The following is a 23517-nucleotide window of genomic DNA, read 5'->3' as shown; positions in this document are numbered from 1 at the left end:
CCCCTTTAATCCTGTGAGTCACGGGGTCTAACTAGTCCACCATGTACCTCCAGTAAGCACCACAGAGCTGGGTTGCAGAGAGGTGGTTCTAGGTCATGCCCAATTTTACAACTCTCTGCAACGCAACTCTGTTGCACTTACTGGACATACCTAGTGGGTTACTTTGCCCCCAGGGACGCTCAGGATTCAAGGGGACTTTATCCCCAACTTAAAACGACCACAGGGCGTGTTTGCACATATGTCACCTCAGGCCCCCCCCTTCACCCGTGGCATGTTTTAAGAGGTAGTTTTAATCCCCCTGCCCTATTATGTACTAGGGGCTTACAGAGGAGGCCATGCTGAACACAGGGGTAACCCAACGCATAGTGTTCCCTAGTGTATGTAGGTGTTTTCGCTGTATTCTAAGTGTCTTTTATTATACCACTGGCCTGGTAAGTCAGAGTCAGTTAACACCAGTACCCGTCTGAAAAAGTTGTGGGTACAGGATAATTTTAATTAACCGTCCATAACACCCCCGAGGGGCGTGTTGACATACGTTTCCCACTGATGCATGATGGGGGATGGAGTTCAGCATGTGGTAACAATCTCCTTAAGTGAGTTCATTTGTATTTCTTCTTTGTTTTCTTTCTAAATATATATAACCTACTGGTGGTCGCCAGTAGGTCGTTATAGTTAGGACCTATTATCCATAGGAAATCTGCTACATTCTATTTGGATTAACTTTGGCGCAAGTTGACGAATTTTCAAAACTGGTGGGGCGCTCCGGTCCGCTCCTATCCTGAAAGTCTCAGGGTGATTCTGTCAGGAATTGCGTATTTGCGCCTACAGAACTACAACTCCCATAAAGCTAATGTGGAGAACGGAGTCTATATATCCATGATGTCCACTAGGGGGCTTTGTAAGTGATTACTTTTTTGAACCTGTGAGAGTTGGAGTCGAGTTCTACGTTTGGGAACTACTATCGGGATTCAAGAAACTTTTGAACATTTGGAGTTGCCTTGATCTTTCCGCGAGCGGCTGCCGCGGTAAAGGTATTGAGGAGCGGTAAAGAACTTGGTTTTGTGAGCGAGGATTACGGAGGGCGTTTCCTTGTCCTGCCTTTCCCGTTCGCGTGCGGCTGCCGCGAGGGAAGGGGTAACGTGGTTGGATCTTTGTTTCCAAGAACCGATTGATTAGAGTACCGGGGGATTTGGACAAAAGAAACTTGTTAGGGTTTGTTTCTTTCCACGAGCAATCATCGCGAGGAAGAACGGCCATTGGAGGAAATCAAAGAACACTGACTGGTGTCTCTATCTGTTGCGAACTGGTAGGCCTCTATGGAGGAATCCTTTTGTTCGTTTCTCTTTTTGTTAGTGTTCCCTATATAGTTGGGCCCAACTAGGAATACTTTTTCACATGCTACATATTTTCAAAAGGAACTTGGTCCGTTTGCAAGACTATCTGGAAGCCTTTTTTCTTTATTGTTTTGGGACTGAAGTTTTCCCTTTCTACATTTTACTTGCTGGGTTACTGGAGAGAACTTTTAAGAATCAAAGGGAAGATTAAGATGGGTATGTGTGTGGTATGAGAACATCATTGATGTATCCTAATGTGTGTTCGGATTATTGGTAATCAGTGGTTTTCTTGCAGGCGGCTCTGGTCTATAGAGAAGTATCTATGGTATAGAGAGACAGAGGTCACCTCCTGATTTATTAGGTATGTATTGTTTCAATAGCGAGAATTGAATGAGAGTAGTTAGAACTGTTATGATAATTCTCTTTTCTTGTCTTTTCAGCTGTCCCATCCGTTCCAGTCCCTTTCCTTACCTTCCCTGTTTATCCCTCGCTTGATTACCTCTACGCTCTGTGTTTTCTGTACAGTCAGTGTGTGGGGAAATCAGGAGGTGGACCCCTTTCAGCATCACCCTGATCCTGAGGCGACGAAAATCGTGACAGAATCACTTACCTAAGAAAATACAGAACCTCCCGGTCAGGGTGTGCTGAAAGATGACCACACTTGAAGATGTGATGCAGGCCCTAGTTCTTGTACAGCAGGAGTTAGTGAATTCTCGTGCTGAAACAGCTGCTCTTAAAGAAAGGTTTGATAGGCAAGCCCGAAATCCTTTTGATGCGTCGGCAGGAGTCCCCCAGATACAGGTCACTGTGCCCCCGCCAATTCCACTGGCTAGTCCGGAGAGATATGCAGGGGACCCTCTTAGAATCCAGACGTTTCTGACTCAGATCACCTTGCATTTTTCGTGTAGGCCAGCTTCCTTCCCGACCAATCACTCTAGGGTGGCGTTTGCGATATCATATTTGACGGGAGAGGCAGCAGACTGGGCAGTCCCTTTAGTGCGCAAAGATGACCCTTTGTTAACCGATTGGGTGGCTTTCCGAAGGGAATTTGAGAGGGTATTTGATAGAAGGGCTACCACCCTTAGTGCAGACCGCGATTTACTGGGGCTACGCCAAGGGAGAAAGGATTTGATAACTTATATGACGACATTCAATAGATTGGTAGGGGAAACTGCCTGGCCCGAAGAGAAAAGAATGGCACTATACTATCAGGGGTTGAATGACGACATGAAAGACGTCCTGGCCCAAATTGACCCCCAGCCCACGAGTTGTTTAGGGTTGATCAATCTTACCTTGCGGTTGGACCACCGTCTTTCTGAGAGGGGAGGCGAGCGTAAACGAGGAGGTCGATCATGGGGTGGGTATGAGATGGAGAGCGCCCCCCAAAAGAAAGATTCAGGACCTGAGGCTATGGAAATAGGGGCTGTTCGTCCTCCTTTAACCAAGGCAGAAAGAGAGAGCAGACGTGCCCAAGGTTTATGCATGTATTGCGGTAAAAAAGGGCACTATGTGCGGGACTGTACTATGAAACCCCAGAAAAGGAGTTTGTTTTTTCCTGCTAAGAAGATGGTGGCAGTGGTAGCAGAAGATACTTATGGATTACAGGAGGCAGGCGAGGGGGCTGAGAGTATGCCTACACCCCCTAAGGAGTGGAGGATACCGTCCTTGGGAGTAGTGGATAGAATGGAAGCAGTGTCTCATGTAATCTTGCCCATGTATCTAGGTTCAGGACAATATAAAGTTCCCGTGAAAACTATGGTGGATTCCGGGGCTACGGGGAACTTTATAGACTATGGTTTGGTGAAGAAGCTAGGATTAAAGAAAGTTCCCACTCATCTACCCGAGTTGGTGTTGGCGGTGGATGGCACACCACTGAAATCAGGCCCCATTGTAGAACACACAGAAACGTTAGAATTGACTCTTTGTGGACAGCCATGGAATCATGTAGAATACATTGTGCTGAATATGATTGAGGCTCCACAATACGAAATAATTCTGGGGATGCCTTGGTTGTGGCAACACAATCCTTTGATGGATTGGAAGTTAAAAACAATCCAGTTCACATCAGAGTTTTGTGTGTCCGAATGTTTGCAGGAGGACGGGGTGTCACATACATTATCCTTGGCACAGGTGTTTCAGGTGGCGACTGCAGCAGAGAAAGAGGTGGCTTTGCCTGTGGAATACCATCAGTACCGAGCAGTGTTCAGCAAAGTGGAGGCTGAAAAGCTTCCACCTCATCGCGACTATGATTGTCGTATAGATTTGGTGGAAGGCTCCAAGGTACCTACTTGCAGGGTTTATGCGCTGTCTGATTCCGAGACGAGACATTTAAGAGAGTATCTAGACCATCTGTGCTCGTTGGGGTTCATAAGACCATCGAGTTCCCCAGCGGCATCGCCTCTTTTTTTTATCTCCAAAGCCAACGGTGAGCTGCGCGCTTGCATCGACTTTAGGCAGCTGAATAAGATCACTATTAAAAACCGTTATCCTCTTCCACTCATACCCGTCCTGCTAGACCAGGTGAAGGAGGCCAACATATACACCCGGTTGGACCTGCGAGGGGCTTATCACTTGGTACGGATTCAGGCCGGAGATGAGTGGAAGACGGCGTTTAAGACGCGCTTTGGGTTATTTGAGTATTTGGTGATGCCGTTCGGGCTTTGCAACGCCCCTGCGGCGTTTCAATTCTTTCTTAATGACATCATGAAGGAGTACATTGACCGCTTTGTCGTCATCTATATTGATGATATCCTGATCTATTCAGAAACTCCATCTCAGCACGTTAGTCAGGTCATGTTGATCCTCCAAAGACTACAGGAACACTGCTTGTATTGTAAACTCAGCAAGTGTGAGTTCGGAGTGACTGAAGTGGAGTTTTTGGGTGTGGTTTTGAATCCCCAGGGTTTTCGGATGGCAGATAGGAAAGTAAAGGCAGTGCAGGAATGGCCCATTCCGAGGTGTGTGAGGGATGTACAATGCTTCCTAGGGTTCTCCAATCACTATCGGAGATTTATTGCCCATTTCTCGCAGCTAGCCTCTCCAGTAACCCGGTTGTTGAGAAAGGGTGTCACCTTCTGCTGGACCTCGGAGGCAGGAGAAGCATTTGAACAACTTAAAAAGGCCTTCTGTTCTGCACCTATTTTGAGACACCCACAATCTGATGTTCCATTTGTAGTGGAAGCTGATGCTTCGGACATCGCCATAGGTGCGGTTCTGTCGCAAAGAGACAAACACACCGGTCAGCTGCACCCTGTTGCTTTTTTGTCTAAAAAACTGAATCCTGCAGAGGTGAACTATACAGTGGCTGAAAAAGAACTACTGGCCGTGAAGAGGGCCTTTCAGGAGTGGAGGCCCTACTTGTGGGGGGGACAACATCCTGTCACAGTGTTCTCTGACCACCGAAACCTGCAATTTATGAAGACTGCTAGGCACCTTTCGCAACGACAAATGCGTTGGATGTTGTTCTTCGCGGAGTATGATTTTACTATTACTTTTCGTCCCGGGGCAGACAACAAGAAAGCGGACTCGTTGTCCCGTCAATTGGATTCCGAAGCATCATCAATGAGAGAGCAGTTGTCGACACTACCTCCCGAGAGGGTGGTGTGTGCCACTACAGTTGAGTTGTTTATTGACGCAGTCCGGAAACAACGCTCTGTATCTCAATGGCAGGTTTGGGTTGAGAAAGAAAAGCAACGCACTCTGAAACATGGATTGCCAATGCGGAATAACGCCTTGTTTCTTCCCACGCATGAATTGCGTCTGATGGCTTTTAATTGGTGTCATAACGCCATGGTTGCTGGTCATCCGGGACATCAGAAGACCATCCAGGCGTTACAAAGACAGTTCTGGTGGAAGGGAATGATGAAAGATGTAAAGACTTGGATTGATCAGTGTGAGACATGTGCAAGAGCTAAGAGTGAACAAACTAGGAGTAAGAGGTTGCTGATGCCACTACCTACCCCCTCTAGGCCATGGCAAGTGTTAAGCATGGATTTCGTGCTGGGACTACCGCTGGATAAAGGTTGTGATGCCATCTTGGTAGTGGTGGATAGCCTGACCAAAATGGGACATTTTATTCCATGTCGTAATCTCCCTACAGCTGCTCAAACAGCGCAGTTGTTGTTGACCCAAGTGGTACGGTTGCACGGAATCCCTAAAGTCATCATTTCGGATCGTGGACCGCAGTTTGTCGCAAGGTTCTGGCATACATGGTGTAAGGCGCTACAAGTGACGGATGCATTGTCTACGAGTTTCCATCCTCAGTCTGATGGCCAAACGGAGAGGCTGAACCAAACTCTTAAAAAATACCTGAGATGCTACGCAGAAGAGGCTAAGGATTCATGGTTCTCCTTGTTGTGGCTGGCCGAATTGTCCTACAACAATGCATGGCATAGTTCTACGGGTGAATCTCCGTTTCGGGCCAACACGGGTTATCATGCTGACACCTTGCCTGTTACTATCCCTAGCGATGTACAAAACCATCCTACTGTTGCTGCCCGGATGAAGGCATTGTTGAAGATCCATCGTCGGGTACAACTGCACTTGGAAAGGGCGAAAGACTCGTACAAGAAGTGGGAAGATCGGCGTCGTCAGGAGGGTCCAGTATACCAGGTGGGGGATAGGGTGTGGTTGTCGACAAAAAACATTCGTTTTCGCTACCGCAGCATCTTCCACCCGCGATTCATCGGACCATATGAAATACTGCGAGTGGTGAATCCTGTGGCATACAAGCTGAAGTTGCCAGCCTCTTTACGGATACATCCGGTATTTCATTGCAGTTTACTGAAACCAGCCAAAACGGGACGACGTCAAGTGGTTCCTCCAGTGATGAGAGACGGCCAGCTGGAGTTTGAGGTGCGTCGTATCCTGGATTCCAAATACCAAAAAGGAAAACTGTGGTATTTAATCTCGTGGAAAGGATACACTTCGGAGGATGACTCCTGGGAGCCGTGTTCGGAAGTGCATGCCCCTATTGCGGTTCGAAGGTTCCATGCCCTGAACCCGGGGAAGCCTGGGGCTAGAAGGCGCCGCTGAGGAGGGCATACTGTCAGGAATTGCGTATTTGCGCCTACAGAACTACAACTCCCATAAAGCTAATGTGGAGAACGGAGTCTATATATCCATGATGTCCACTAGGGGGCTTTGTAAGTGATTACTTTTTTGAACCTGTGAGAGTTGGAGTCGAGTTCTACGTTTGGGAACTACTATCGGGATTCAAGAAACTTTTGAACATTTGGAGTTGCCTTGATCTTTCCGCGAGCGGCTGCCGCGGTAAAGGTATTGAGGAGCGGTAAAGAACTTGGTTTTGTGAGCGAGGATTACGGAGGGCGTTTCCTTGTCCTGCCTTTCCCGTTCGCGTGCGGCTGCCGCGAGGGAAGGGGTAACGTGGTTGGATCTTTGTTTCCAAGAACCGATTGATTAGAGTACCGGGGGATTTGGACAAAAGAAACTTGTTAGGGTTTGTTTCTTTCCACGAGCAATCATCGCGAGGAAGAACGGCCATTGGAGGAAATCAAAGAACACTGACTGGTGTCTCTATCTGTTGCGAACTGGTAGGCCTCTACGGAGGAATCCTTTTGTTCGTTTCTCTTTTTGTTAGTGTTCCCTATATAGTTGGGCCCAACTAGGAATACTTTTTCACATGCTACATATTTTCAAAAGGAACTTGGTCCGTTTGCAAGACTATCTGGAAGCCTTTTTTCTTTATTGTTTTGGGACTGAAGTTTTCCCTTTCTACATTTTACTTGCTGGGTTACTGGAGAGAACTTTTAAGAATCAAAGGGAAGATTAAGATGGGTATGTGTGTGGTATGAGAACATCATTGATGTATCCTAATGTGTGTTCGGATTATTGGTAATCAGTGGTTTTCTTGCAGGCGGCTCTGGTCTATAGAGAAGTATCTATGGTATAGAGAGACAGAGGTCACCTCCTGATTTATTAGGTATGTATTGTTTCAATAGCGAGAATTGAATGAGAGTAGTTAGAACTGTTATGATAATTCTCTTTTCTTGTCTTTTCAGCTGTCCCATCCGTTCCAGTCCCTTTCCTTACCTTCCCTGTTTATCCCTCGCTTGATTACCTCTACGCTCTGTGTTTTCTGTACAGTCAGTGTGTGGGGAAATCAGGAGTTGGACCCCTTTCAGCATCACCCTGATCCTGAGGCGACGAGAATCGTGACAGATTCGTCAAGCGGGGCCAAGAAAAAAGGGGGGTCCCAAAACGTGTTTTCCCATGCAATTTTCCATAGTAACCTTTAATCGCAGCTACAGCCCGAACTGCTGAACGGAATTACACCAAATTTGGCAAAAAGTTATCCCTTGGTTCAGACTTGTGACTTTTGGTTAAATGGTGTAAATCCGTTCAGTAGTTCCTGAGAAAATCAAAATTGAAATCACATATATATCTATGGCCACGGTGGATCTGCGCACCCAAAGCGCAGCCTGCCGAGCACGAGCAGTATGCTAATTGGCTGTCAACACTCCAAACCAAGTGTTAGCAGCCATCTTGTGCCTCGGTAGAACCGAGGCACAAGAAAGCACAAGAAAGCAGAAACAAAAACCTTGCAAAGCACAGGGTAGAAACACCCTGACAACCTAGGCCTGCTCAGGGGGTCCCACAAGTACCCCCAGGGCAAGAAAGAAAACTTTTTTTTTTTAAATCGGTGAGATTCGCGCACCCAGCAGGAATTTTGGCCGAGGGGGAAACATGGCGGCAGTCGGCTGACTGCTGCAGTGCTCCGCTCCGTCCCCGCCACGGGTGCCTCGGCGTTTTTCTCGATTATGCTCATGACAGCTTACTAACCATGTAATTTAAAAGTTAATTCGAGCTTCAATTTTGGCAAGGAAAGAATTGTGACAGTTTCTTCACATTTTCGCATTTTGTACACACCGCGGCTTCAGCCCCCCCTCAATGTGTTTAGATCACGGCGCAGAGGCAGAGGGCTCCGACACCAGCAGTGGGAGATGCCCAGCGAGTGAGCAGCGGACACCTGAGCTGCTGCATTGGAGGCAGGCCGCCCTGGAGCTCCGGAAGACCAGGCACATACGGAGCCTCCGTAAGGACTCCCACACGAGCCGAAGCAGAGAGAGCACGTTAGTTTCCAGTACTGATGACCGTGTCAGGGCCAGTACCAGTGCCAGCACTGCATTAAGCCTCCCAAGAGCGGACTCTGACAACAGGCTTCACGTAAGTGGTTTGCTTGGAAGACGAAGCTGACTACACCAAAAAGGTAAAGGGGAAGAAAGGAGGGTGCGTGTTGAGAGCCTCGGATTTTTCCCCCTCATTTATGAAAGCAGCAGAAACCGCTAAGGTAAATCAAAGCAAAAGCTTAGTCAAGGGCCAGGGGAAGGTGAGAGATTCCCGCAAAAGGAGGGGTAAAGGAGGGGAGTCAGCTTCAGGAGAGAAGCTTTCAAGGGAGGCACCAGAAGTTCTAGAGAGCCATCAAGCCTCCATCCAACTACCCTCTGACCTGAATCCTAGGAAAACATCTTCATACCTTTCTGTCGAAGTGAAAGCAAAGAGGGGAAGAAAATGTAGTAAGGCAAAAACTCCTCCAGTTCCTACCTCTAAGATTACTCCTTCGCTGCGTTCATACTTTAAGGCCATCCCACAGGTGCTGGAAATAGGACAAGACTGCTTATTGAGGGATAATAACTCTATCGAATCAATCCTTGAGGTTAACAAAACGGCACTGACTGAACATGATCTAGCGCCAGCCCACTTCAGTGACATTATGGCTCAGTCTAAGGAAATTGAATCCGGCGCTTTACTGCATGCCAGTTCAGGGGCAGGTGGAGACCTATCAGCCCCATTGGTCCCAGACCTATTCAATAGTCAGACGGAGTCCGTAAGCCCAGTTTTTGAAACTACTGCATCAGGGTCTGTGGCAGTTCACGCTATAACACCGCCTCCTGCATCTTTACCTTCACAAGAAGAAAACAGAGGTGAAGATCTTCCTAGAATGATAGACTTGGGAAATACTGAAAATAGCCTGGTAGCCGATGTACCTTCTGAGCCTCTTTTGGCTTCTAATTCCGCTTCAAATCCCGCCGACGGAGGTCTTTATTCCTGTTTGAGGTAAATGGAGCCTTGGATCCTAATTTCGTTCCTATCACTGTCGCTTCATTGCAGCAGATGTTTGCAGCGCTATCTGCCGAGATTAAGCAAGGTTTTGAGGAGTCAGCTTCAAACCAAAGAGAAATAAGAAATTTCTGCGAGTCCTTGGACGAAAAGATTGCTAGCCTCTCGGTAAGAACTCAAGCTTTAGAAGAGACAGTGGGGCAAATCTCTATGCGCGCAGAAGGCACTCAGGAAGATATACTGAAGTTAAAAAGAGAGGATATGGCCTTATCAGAGAGAATGGAGGTTGTGGAGAACAATGCTAGGCGAAGCAATATTCGCATCTTAAATGTTCCACAAGGCAGCGAAGGCACAGACATCAAGAGCTTCATTATCTCGCTCCTAAAAGATTCTCTTAACCTCCAGCACTTCAACGAGGACCTAGCAACGGATATACAACGTATCCACAGGGATCCATTCAGGCGTAACCCGCAGAGGACCAAGCCGAGGAAAATCCTTGTCAACTTCCACACTTATTCTTTGAAAAAGCAAATTTTGAACCTCGCATTAAAGCAAAAATTATTAGCAGGCAAATGCTTTAACTTTCAAATACGCTCTGACTTGTCTAGATTTACTCTTGACAAACAGTGGGAGCTGGGTAGAAGGATGGATGCTTTTCGAAGGCTGTGTGCTACGGTGCAGATGGGCTTCCCCGCATCTCTTCAAATAATGTTTGACAATAAAATGCACAATATTCGATCGGTGCAGGCTGCAGATGAGTTGTTAATGTCTCTAGGCAGTAGGAAGGAGAAGGGGCCAGCCGATTAGGACAAATAGAACGATCCATTATTCAAGGGTTTTACAATTCCTCCCCACAACATCCCTTACTACTACAGGCTTAGACTTTAGGCTTAGTCGACACTACAAAAAGAAAAAATATGCATAAATACACTTAAAAAAAAAAAAAAAAAAGAAATGTGTTGGTCAATCTTGAGCTAACGGCTCTGCAGGATTTTGGCCTAATCTCCTAGGGTGAGAAAACAATAATAACATAATAAAGAAAAAAAAAAAGACAATAAATAAATATAAAAAGCTGCAAGGCAAGCATAGTATGGTATAATATAATAGAGGCACATGAGGTGGGGGCGGGGAAGAGTAGGGGCACTTACTTCCGGAAACTTCCGGGTAGTGAGTACAAGGGTTTCCCATGGGAGGGGGGGGGTTTGGGGGGTCACTGGGGGGTGAAGGGACGCAACAAAAAAGAAGAAAAATATCCACTCTCGATTGAGCTCCAATCATTGTATACTTGTGAGCTTTTCCTCATTACTAATTGGCAGACAAACGTGGAATTGTATAAAATGGCAGTTTTCCTTCGTAACACCTGTTCCCAGGGATATGAGTAGGCTCAGGATTCTATCCTGGAATGTTAATGGTCTCCGCACCAAACCCCGTGCTAATAAAATTTTGCAGTACCTTCGGGACGCTGATGCGGGGATCATTATACTCCAGGAGACACATTTAATTGAAAGTGAAATGCTTGAGCTAGTTAAGAAGAACAGGTGGCTAGTAACTTCAGTCTCTACATCTCAATCACTGAATATAAGGGGTGTTTCTATTCTCTATAAAAAAAACATGAACATGAAAATTTTACAGCAGAAGGCAGACTCCGGAGGGAGATGGGCCATTGCAGTAGTTGAGATAGGGGGCACTGTTTTAACATTAGCAGGCTACTATGGGCCCAATTGCGATGACCCTACTACACTAGAATCACTATTCTTACACCTCCTAAGATTTCCAGAGCCAGTTATAATAACCGGCGATTTTAACATCACTTTGAACCCTCTACTGGACAAGTCCCCTACTAGCAGACAGCAGGCCTTTTCCAAATCCAGAAACTGCCTACTAGGTTGTATGAACCAATACGGATACGTTGACATTTGGAGGGTTAGAGAGGGGCAGAGACAAGGCTTCTCGTTTAGAAACCTCAAATATCGACATAGATCAAGGATAGATTTTATCCTAACTAGCCGAGCTTTGGTTGACTCCGTCACGAGTGCAGACTATATTCCTTCGCACCTCTCCGACCATTCCGCTATGAAGCTGGAATTGGATTGGGGGGGCAAGCCTCCCACCCGATTGTGGTCCTTTGATAGATCTCTTCTTACCTCTACGGAAGATATAGAGTTTCTTCAATCAGAAGCACGTGAGTTCTTCATTACCAATACTGGAACTGCCCCAACATGCACAGTTTGGGACGCTTTTAAGTGTTCATTAAGAGGAATTATTAAAAACAGGACTGTATATAGAAGAAGGCAGTATATGGAAGAGGTGTCTTCTATTGAGACTAGTATGTCAGCAGTTCAGCTAGATATTGATACCTCCGGGGCCGACGACAGTCTTGATTTATCTCTGAAACTCGCAGAATTAGATGAATTTAAGAATAAATTGTCATCGGTCCTCGATAAGCGTGTTTTGCAGAGATGGGAGGCAAGCAAACTCTCTCATTTTCAATATGGGGAAGGGGCTGGTAGATTGTTGGCCTGGAAAGCTAAATCTGACCGGGTCCGAAATAACATTGACTCGGTTACATCAGATGGAGGCACTTTTACAAGTGATGCAGAAATTAGGGAATCTTTCAAAGTCTTCTTCCAATCAATATATCAGGAAGATCTTAGTGTTACACCTAACGATATTACGAGCTGGTTAGAAGATATTTCTCTACCATCCTTGTCATTTGAACAGAGCAGTTTCCTGGAAAAGGAAATAACTGAGGCTGAAGTAGAGCAGGCCATAAGGGGTGCCAAGAGATGTAAGGCTGCAGGAACAGATGGTTTACCGAATGAAATTTATAAAAACTTGATATCAGAGGTGTCACCAATTCTAGCGGCCTTATTCAATCAAATATTGAGGGAAGGAGAGGCACCCCCCGCCTCCTGGGACAACGCCACAATAACACTTATCCTGAAGCCAGGAAAGCCCCCACCTGACTGCGGCTCGTATCAGCCAATTTCAATTCTAAACGGCGATTACAAAATTTTTGCTACCATACTGGCCAAAAGGCTTGGCCAGGTAGCTCCTGACATACTGCATCCCAACCAAAAAGGTTTCGTAAAGGGGAGACAGCTATACGAGCTCACTTATGATCTAGTAGGAGCCATAGACGTGGCTACAAAGGAAGCTCTGCCCCTATCGGTGCTCACGTTGGACGCTACCAAGGCCTTCGACAGGGTGAACTGGCTATACCTGTCGGAGGCCCTGCAAAAATTCAACGTTGGGGACAAATTTCGCAGAGCAATTAACCTGCTATATCGTAGCCCTTCAGCCTCAATCTTGATTAATGGGGGCCTTTCTGAGCCATTTAGGGTAACTAGGGGAACGAGACAGGGGTGCCCCCTGTCTCCTCTCTTATTTGACTTATACATAGAGCCATTTGCGCAAAATCTAAGAGATAACATACTGATAAAACCTTTTGCCTTTGGCGACTGGGAAAAAGAAGTGGCACTCTATGCGGACGACATTATGATTTTTTCGTCAGATATCAACACAGCATACCCAGAGGTCATAGACCTAGCTCTTAAATTTGGTAAAGTTTCAGGCTACGAGGTGAATGCCTCTAAAACAGAGACAATGTCATGGAATGTCAACTCAGTTATACACCATGAAACATCTAGAGCTCACCTACGGTATCTGGGGATCAATATAGTTAAAGATATAAATCTGATCGCCTCTTCAAATTTTGCTAAAGTAGCTGCGCAGTGCCGAAAACTTATGAGAGACTGGTCACACCTTCCGCTTACCATCCTGGGTAAGGTTAATCTTGTAAAAATGTCTATTCTGCCAAAGGTTTCGTTCTTATTTAATTCAATTCCGCTTTTTTTTATCCCAAATTAATTACTAAGCTGCAGAGCGCGATTTCTACTTTCATTTGGAATAATAAGAATCCAAGAATCTCCTGGAAAAAGATAAGGCGTCGCAGGGAGAAGGGCGGGCTGGCGGTTCCAGATCTCCAGGTTTACGCATGGGCATTTCAGCTTTCACATGCACGAATGCTATTAAAAACACCAACAGAAACAGGCGTAGGTCATATGTTTTCTACTTTGCTGAATTGTGAGGGAGTTGGACAGGGTAGCTTTTTGTTTAAATTTGGAGATCCCAAATTTAAAAAGTAAATAAAATTGAAGGTACTACAGGGGATGGCCAATATGTGGCATAAAGTGAGGCACACGGTCAAGCTAGGTTATTACTCGAGCAGAGCTCCTATATGAGATCTACCCGCACCCCCAGCCTGGGCAGAAGATGCACTAACACTACCACTTAAAGAGGCTGAAATTGTCTCCTGGGGCGACCTGTTTATGGACGGATCTCTACTCCCTTGGGATTATTTGACCAACAAAGTCGGGCCAAGCCTGTCAAGATTCAAATATAGACAAATATCAAGCTGGGCTCAGGCATACCGCATACAGTCAGCGCGGAACAGCAGCTTACCTATAGGTGGATGTAGCGAATTAGAGACGCACCTGCTGGATAATCCCCCTGCAAAGAAGGAGATCTCGCTTTGGTACAATAAGATCTTAGAGGAAGCATACGGTAAATTTTGCCTCCCAACATTATTGTGGGCTGACTCAATGCCAGGCATAGATGTGGAAGAGTTTTGGTTAGCTTCTTGTGGGGTGTTGTGGGACCTGGTCAAACCAGCCTGGCTACGAAGGAACCATATTTTTACAATGCACAGGGCCTACTATTCCCCGCAGAGGCTGTAAAAGTTTTCTCTGACAGGCCCGGTCTCATGCCCAAGGTGTGGACTAGAGGCAGCATCTGACATTCACATGTTTTACGAATGTCCACAAATTACCTCATTTTGGGATTCCATAGGCAGCAAACTGTCTTTGTTATTGGACTCTCACATCTCCATTGATCTCGGCCTTGTCATCTTCGGATTGAGCGGTAAATCCCGCAGTGCTGCCTCCAATCTGGTGTTTTATTCCATTCTGGCGGCGCGCAGGGAAATTTGTAGGCACTGGAAGGACGCCTTGCCGCCCACCTTCTACGAATGGCGTTCTTCAATCCTCCAGATCTCAAAACTCGACCTGGCAAGGGGTGGGAACCAGAGCAGGAGAGCTTTTTGGAAACAGTTGGAGCAGGCACGTTGAGCCTGGGTTTTTTTTTTTCCCCCCAGGTCCTATGATTAATGCAGACATCGCTCACCCTTGGTTCTATGGCAAGAGGCCGTGGCGCCTCTGGGGCTCCGGCACCTCGGGCACTATCTACCAACAAAATTGCCCTTATGCTTGAGTTTTCAAGGCTTGCGAGTAGTTACTGCTGGGACTTGGCCGCCACCCTCCCCTATGTTATCCCTGCCAGCTGACGCTGAGACAGTACAGAGGCGCAGCCTGATTTCCTGCTCTGTGGCAGTTCTTGTTTTGATAGATTGGAGCTATGCATGCAAATGAGGATACAGGATAGAAAAAAAGAAAAAAAAGGGAAAGAAGAAAAAAAAAAAAGAAAAAAAAAAAGGAATTTTGGCCGAAATAAAAAACAAAGCGCGGGCCATTGGTAAGTAGCCCTCGGTAGGGCCAAATCCTGGGGGCAATGACAAAATTGGGTGGGGGGCCCCGGGGAACGCCACCCCCGGGGTTTCATGAGAAAATGTGTGGGGGGCTCATAGCCCCACCAGCCCTAGGGACCGCCTCCCCCCAGGGCTTTCAAAAGTAATGGGTTTGGGGGCTCAAAGGCCCCCCAAGCCCCGGGGACTGCCACTTCCAGGGCTTTATCATTATATAGGCGGGAGCTCACAGACCCCCCACAGCCCCGGGGACCGACCCCCTGGGGCTTCCTTAAATTAGGTGGGGGGCTCTCAGGTCCCCCCAGCCCCGGGAACTGCCACCCGGGGTTTTATTTAAAAAAAAATACCCTGTGTGGGGCTTAAGCCCCCCACACACCCCGGGGACCACCACCCATGGGGCTCTGTAGATTGTGGGAGGGGGGCCGCGTGACTCCCCTCTTGCAGCCTGTGATGGCCCTGGGACCATCACCCCACAGGGCCGGCTCCAGCAGTGTCCCGGGTTGCCCACCCCGGGACACTGTAGTTTGCTATGGCGGCTCCCGCCTGCCATCACACATTTGGTTTGAATTTTGAAAGAGAGAGCAGGGAATCCTGCTCTCTCTTTCAAAATTCAAACCAAATTGCTTTTCCACACGGGGAGCTGCATCTTAGCAGCTCCCCATCTGGAAAAGCAATGCCGGCTCCTGAAGGATGTGGGGAGCCGGCGAGACCACTGTGAGGGGCCGGCGGGACCAACGGAGAGGGCCAGCCCCGGGGGATGGGGTCCCTGGGGCTACAAGTGGCCCGGGACGAGGGCCACGCGGCCCACCACCCCAAAATGTAAAAAAAAAAATAAGAAAGGCCGGCCCCGGGGGAAGGGGTCCAAAGGGCCCTTCGTGGCCAGAAGAGGGGGCCACACAGCCCCCTCCAAAACACTATAAAAAAACAAAAAAAAAGCCGTGCCCTGAGGATGGGGTGCCCGGGACCGATTAAGGCCAAGGAAGGGGGGCATGCACTGGGGGATGGGGTCACCAGGGCCAAGAATATTAGGGAAAGAAGGGGGGGCCACACAGCCCCTTCCTAAAAATAAAAAATAAAAAAGACCAGCATTGCGCCGGAGGCCACGCCCCCTCCTTTCAGCACTCTGCAAACGCGCCCCCTGGCGTGTTTGCAGAAGGGGAACAAATTACGCTTGAATACTGGGGGTCCCTGTGGGCCACCTAGCCCACCAGGAACCAAAAAAAGGCCATGCCCCGGAGAATGTTGTCCCCAGGGCCGATTAAGGCCAAGGAAGGGGGGCCACACGGCCCCCTTCCCAAAATATATATTTTTTTTTAATTGGGGGCAGGCCCTGGGGGATGGGGTCCCCAGGGTCAAGAATATTATCAAAAGAAGGGGGGCCACAGCCCCTTCTTAAAAAAAAAAAAAAAGACCGGCATCGCGCCGGAGGCCACGCCCCCTCCTTTCACCACTCAGCAAACGCGCACCCTGGGGTGTTTGCAGAAGGGGAACAAATTCCCCTTGAATACTGGGGGTCCCTGAGGGCCAACTAGCCCACTAGGAACCTCCAGTATGCACCAGGGGGCTGCGTTGCAGACAGGTGTTCTGAGGCCACGCCCCTTTTTACACCTCTCTGCAACGTAGCTCTGTGGCGCTTACTGGAGGTAGCCGGGAAACATACTGTCACTCCTCTTGCAATCCTCTAGTGACCCATTCAGCACCATGTACTAATACATCCACTGCGCCAAAAGTCAAATGCTTATAAATTCACCCAGGCACTCTCCTTGCAGTACTCAATCATTTGGTCAGTACCCAAGTACTCATGCACTGAGCCAGGCCTTAGCACATGGACTGCTTCAAACCCTTATCCACTATGCATGCAGTCCCCAACACACTTATAGTTCTGCACTTATACATTCAACAAAAAAAAATATTATTTCAGTTTCAATATTTTAGAAAATATTTTATTTCCATTAATATTAAAATATACAATGTAATTTAAAAAATAAAATATGTAAAAATAAACAGTTAAAAAAATAGAAAATCAGTATAAAAAATATATAACTATTATTACACTTAAAAACTATCATTTAAAAAACCTTCGAAATTCACTGAAAAAACCATAGGTTTCAGACATGTTATAGTTAGGAATTAGCATTTAAAATACCTTAGAAATTCACTGAAAACCCATAGGTTTCAGGGCTGTTATAGTTAGCTGGACATTTCACTCATACAAAACCATTGAAATTCCTCTGTTATTGTTCGTTCCGCTAACTATAACTTGCGTGCCCGCAATCCACTGCTGATGATGTCACATTTTACATCATTCATGACATGGTCAGTGACATCACTGATGACATCACTGATGACATTTCAAATGCCATCACTGATGACATCATCCACGTGACAATCATACACACCTCATAATACAGTAGTATAACCTACATCACTCACTGTAAAATACAGAGTACCATAGTTGAATCCATTTATTTATTTATTTTATTTTATTTTACAGATTTGTAAAGCGCATGGCTGCCCGTAAGCATCCCAGCGCTAGTGATAGAATAACAACTGCGAGAGGCAAGCATTATGGGAACAGCCAGGTCTTAAGTGCCTTACGAAATAAGAGCAGATTGGATTGGGCTCGAATGTCTGGGGGCAGTGAGTTCCACAGCATGGAGGCATTATACGCAAAGAGTCGACCTCCAAAGCGGGCCTTCTTAATTCTGGGTACAAATGCCAAGTTACAGTGTGAGGAACGGAGAGTTCTATTGGTATTGTAAGGAGTAATAAGGTCTTTTAGGATAGGTAGAGCCTTTCCTTGGAGAATCTTGTGTGTCGTGCACAGTGCCTAAATTGTACTCTCTCCTGGATGGGCAGCCAGTGCAAGGCGTTCAGGGCTGGTTTGGCAGAACAGCGACAATGAGTTCCTGTGAGAAGGCGGGCGGCAGTGTTTTGTATTGTCTGAAGTTTTGCTAATACTTTCTTAGGGGCCCCCAAGTAGAGAGCGTTGCCGTAGTCTAGGCAGGACATCACGAGGCCCTGAATCAGGAGTTTTGGGGATTGTGCTGGGAGTAAGGGCAGGATTTTCCTGGCGGCCCTTAGAAGGCCATGGCAAACGCCGGCCGTTTTCCTTGCTTGGGTGGAGAAGTTGAGACCATCATCCAACCAAATTCCTAGACTCTTGATTTCCTGTTTAGGGTTAGGTGGTGTGCCCATACAGGGGGGCCACAGGGACTCGGGTTGAAAGAGTGACTGATTGGCCAAAACCATTATCTCTGTCTTGTCACTATTGAACTTAAGAAGTGAGATGTTCATCCATTTAGTGATATCACTAAGACATTTGTAGAGATTGGTGCAAGATTGGTTTTGCTGACTTAGGGAGACTACCAATTGGGTATCGTCTGCGTAAGTTAAAAGCTTAATCCCAAACGGGGTGACGATTTTCTCAAGGGGGGACATGTAAACGATAAAAAGGGTCGGGCTCTGGGATGACCCTTGAGGGACCCCGCAATGAATAGCAGTGGGATTGGAGATGAATTTACCATCTGCTACCTGGAAGGACCTATCGTTCAGGAAGGATTCCAACCAGGATAGGGCCGTCCCTGTGATTCCAAGATCTCTGAGCCTGTGGACCAGTATCGAGTGGTTGACGGTGTCGAAGGCTGCGCTCAGATCCAGAAGGATCACTGCCACTGATCCTCCTGAATCTATGATCTTTCTTGCCTCTTCGACAACGTGGTCTCTGTGCTCTGTTCAGGCCTAAATCCCGTCTGGGAGGGTTCCAGAAAACCATTGGTTTCAAGGTATTCAGAGAGTTGATGATTGACACATTTTTCGGCTATCTTACTGATGCCTGGGAGCAGGGAAATTGGCCGAAAGTTGCTTAGCTCTAGTGGATCTAAGTGCGGTTTCTTTATTAGAGTTTTGACAATTGCTTTTTTCCAGCTAGGTGGAATGGAGAAACGAGGTGTTAATCAGGGTTGCCAGATAGGGAAGAATGGTGGGAGCAACTAATTTTAAGATGTTAAAGGGTGCGGGGTCAGCTGGAGATCCACTTTTGATTGAGTGTAATATTTGGGAGAGAGTGTCTATTGTCAAAGGGGCGAGATGGGTAAATTGATGTACTGCTGTTTGGGGAATGGAGCTAGGCGGGTTTACAGGGGGGAGAGCGTCAGATATTTGTGACGGGAGAGAGTTGAGAATATTTTTAATCTTAGAATAAAAAAATTCAGCAAGTTCGTTGCACCGATTAGCTGAAGGCTCCACCGGAGGGGGAGGGTCTGGTGCTTTGAGAAGTTTTTTAGCGATTTGAAAAGTCTCCCTTGATGAATTGGCAGAAGATTGGATTTTTTCTTCGAAGTAGTTGGCTTGAGCGATTTTGAGTGCCTTTTTATAATTAAGAATAGTATGTTTGTATTCTGTTTTTTTAATAGGATCGAAGTTTTTTCTCCAGTCTCTTTCCGATTTTTTGCAGATTTTTTTCAGGAGACGCATTTCCTGGGTGAACCATGGGGAGATGATTTTACCTCGGGGTTAACAGGTAGTTTTTTTAGGTAGGGTTATATCCAATGTCTCTATCCATTTAGAGAACTCGGCATCGGCTTGAACGGGGTTGGAGACAAGTATAGGAGGGGAACGCTCTAAATTTAGTTTCCATTTTTCTGGGTCTAAGGTGGCCCAGGGGCGAGTGGGCTTGTTAGGTAGAGGTTTAGGGCGTCTGGTGTTAGCTAGCCCCCAATTCAATGATATTAGAAAATGGTCAGACCATGGTAACGGGATGGGATCTAGGGTTGTGAGATCATCGATGTTGGAAAAAATAGGATCCAACAGGTGACCTAGTAAGTGGGTGGGTTGTCTACTTTGTAGCCTAAGCTGGAAGGTTTCAAGGTCTTCTATTAAATCCATTGACACACCAATACAAGTTTCTAAAAACCCACTCAGTGATTCCTAGATCTACACACACATCGTATCACTTACCTATAGATTCACTCATACATGCTGTCAATGATCAATAGAACACTATCAAAAATACTTATACACCTATATCGACATTACACACCAGCACAAATTCTATTTACTTATACAGTCATCCTACTCACTTATGCAAACAATGGATCATACTTACATTTACTCAGCTACACACTTATACAAACACCACTTCATTTATTCATATCGATAGTAACTCATACCTAGTGTGTTATAACATCACTATTACAAGTATACAGTTATCCATACAGTCACTCATACACTGCCTTTTATTTTGTTGGACATGTACCATTGAGAGATATATTTGCTCATCATCACCACAACAATAAAGATATTCACTCACCCAAACAACTGTTATAACATGTAGTCTTAACCTCATATACCTACTGAATTAACTATTCACACATCTTTGGGCCGTCACCCCCCCCCCCCACCGAACTACACACACATTCACTCTCCGATACAAATACTCAGTTAGCTAATCAGTAACTAATATAGACTTTCACATAGCTGCTAACCAACTGGTGCAGCAGTTTACACAACACCTGACAAAGCAATACAGATATTCACACAGTTTAGTCACTATCCAATATATTTAGTGAGACACTATAAATTAGTCAAGTAAACAGTCAATCACACTGCTACTAAATCCTCCATCCAGATATTAATATTTATATATCCACTCATTCTTCAATGCAGATTGCTCTATATATAATACATATTTAAATAACGAACCAAACCACATTCACTAGATGATGTCAACAGTGTTGTCATCAGTGATGTAATTTGAAATGTCATCCGTGATGTCATCAGTGATGTCACTGACCATGTCATGAATGATGTAATATGTGAAATCATCAGCAGTGGATTGCGGGCGAGCGAGGTATAGTTAGCAGAACTAACTATAACGGAGGCATTTCAATGGTTTTGTACGAGTGAAATGTCCAGCTAACTATAACAGCCCTGAAATTTATGGTTTTCTCTGTGAATATATATATATAGATAGTCACTGAAAAAACAAAAGGCTATGGGAATGTTATAGTTCGGCTCAGATTTCACTCGTACATAGCCAGTGAAATTAAGTAGTTCTAGTTAGGTGAGGTAACTGTAAAGCCCCCGCAATGCACTGCTTATGACCTCCCATATTACATCACTCATGATATAGTGGCATCACTGATGACATCTCAAATAACATCACTGATGACATCATCCAGTGAGTAAGTGTTTTCTAAGAGTTTATGAGTGTTAAAAGTGAGAGTGCTTGTATGGATGTGTGAATGGGTATGTAAGTGGTTGTGTGAGTGAATTTTTGAGTGCTTGTATGGGTGAGTGAGTGGCTCTGTTGAGAGACTGTGTGGGTCAGTGTGTGGCTGTGTGAGTGGCTGTATGAGTGAGTGAGTGGGTGTGTGACTAGCTCTATGGATAAGTGAGTGGGTGTGTAAGTACTGGCATGGGTCAGAGAATGGGTATGTGAGGGGTTGTGTAGGTGTGTGAGTAGTTCTGTAAATCATGCCATCAGTGATGTCATCAGTGATGTCATTGACCATGTCATCAGTGATGTAATATGTGAGGTCATAAGCAGCATATTGCAGGAGTTAGTTAACATAGGTAGCTATAACTGCTGAAGTTCTCTGGTTTTGTATGACTAAATCGGATCACTGAAATAATATCGAGTGACAAAATATCGACCTTCAAGAATATCGTTGACAAAATATAGACTGTCAAAATATCGACTTTCTATGTACAAACAGGTAAGTACAAAAATATCGAGTTTTAAATATCGTTTACAAAAATATAGTAGTAAAAAATATCGAGTTTAATAAAAACAATGTTTAATTACATTAATATAAAAAATTAATTACTAAAATATACTTAACAATACTTAAAATAACTTTTAATAATTAAATAATTAATGAAAGTAAAAAAATAATATTTTTTTATTCATATTTACTAAAACATATATATATAGTAACAAAATTTAATTAAATAATAGCCAATATTATTAACGTACAAATACAAAAGAGTAAAAATTACTATTCCCACTCCAGTGGGTGCAACAGTAGGGAAAGCGTTGGATAGCGTAGGGGTTAAAATTACTATTCCCACTCCAAAGAGTGCAACAATGGATATATGACGTTACAACACAACTTTTACAACGCACTACCATTACAACGACATTTTTACAACGCAAAAACTATTACAACGCATGTTTTTACAACGCATGTTTTTACAACGCAGATACCTTTACAACGCATACCATTACAACGTAAGTATTGGTAAGTATATAATAATTTTTTTAATTTAAATTATTTAAAATTAATTTAATATAATTTAATTTAATTTAATTTCATTAAATTAATTTAATGTAAATTTAATTTTACTTTATTTTTACACTGTACCCCTGTACCCCAAAAACCCAAAACTGACCATGAACCCTAAAAAAAAACCTTTACCCAAAAACCCAAAACTGACCCTGAACCCTAAAAATACCCCTTTACCCAAAAACTAAAAACTGACCCTGAACCCTAAAAATACCCCTTTACCCAAAAACTAAAGACTGACCCTGAACCCTAAAAATACCCCTTTACCCAAAAACTAAAAACTGACCCTGAACCCTAAAAATACCCCTTTGCCCAAAAACTAAAAACTGACCCTGAACCCTAAAAATACCCCTTTACCCAAAAACAAAAAACTGACCCTGAACCCTAAAAATACCACTTTACCTAAAAACTAAAAACTGACCCTGAACCCTAAAAATACCCCTTTACCCAAAAACTAAAAACTGACCCTGAACACTAAAAATACCCCTTTACCCAAAAACTAAAAACTGACCCTGAACTAAGCATGGGCGTAAAATCCGTTACGCTCGCGGATTTTTCGTATTTTCGGGGAATCCGCAATCCGCGAACTCTCGCGGATGCGGCGAGAATACGCAAATCCGCGCGAAGCGGATTTTTTGTTTGTGTTCGCACTGCTCGTGCTGCTCGCGGTCCGCGGCGCGGGCAGGAACAATCTCGCACTAGCGAAAGTACAAAAATTACTTAGTAAAGGAAGTGGCCCAGTCTCCAACTTCCTGTTCCTGTCCAGCAAGCTCCTCCCATAGGGGTGGGGTGAAGGAAGTGCCCCAGTCTCCAACTTCCTGTTCCTGTCCAGCAAGCTCCTCCATTTCCTGGCCACTTTTCGATCATTCTTGACTGGGAAGGATTACTTTTTGTGGTTGCTGCTGGATATTTGGATTTGAGGCCTTTTGGATTACTTTTGGATTCGAATTTTGATTTCACAAAGAAGTAAGTTGATGTTGTTTGTTTGTGGTGATTTTTGTGTGTGTTGTTTTTTTTTCGACTTTTTTGGGGGGAAAATCTGCAAGTTCGCGAGCTGAGGATGTTTTTGCTTGTGTTCGCACTGCTCGTGTCCCGCGCAGCAACAATCTCGCACTCGCGAAATTGTAAAAATTACAATTCTGCTGCACATGAATTGAAAACCACCAGGCTTATTTATGGGTGCATGGATGATACAACTGTTTTGTTGAAATTATTTTTGTTAACATGATTCTGGCCAGGGCATGGATGACATTGGATTGTGCTGATTTTTGTG

The sequence above is a fragment of the Lissotriton helveticus genome, chromosome 11, assembly GCF_964261635.1.
Source record: "Lissotriton helveticus chromosome 11, aLisHel1.1, whole genome shotgun sequence".
Classification (NCBI taxonomy): Eukaryota; Metazoa; Chordata; class Amphibia; order Caudata; family Salamandridae; genus Lissotriton; species Lissotriton helveticus.
This window is presented reverse-complemented; position numbering follows the sequence as displayed.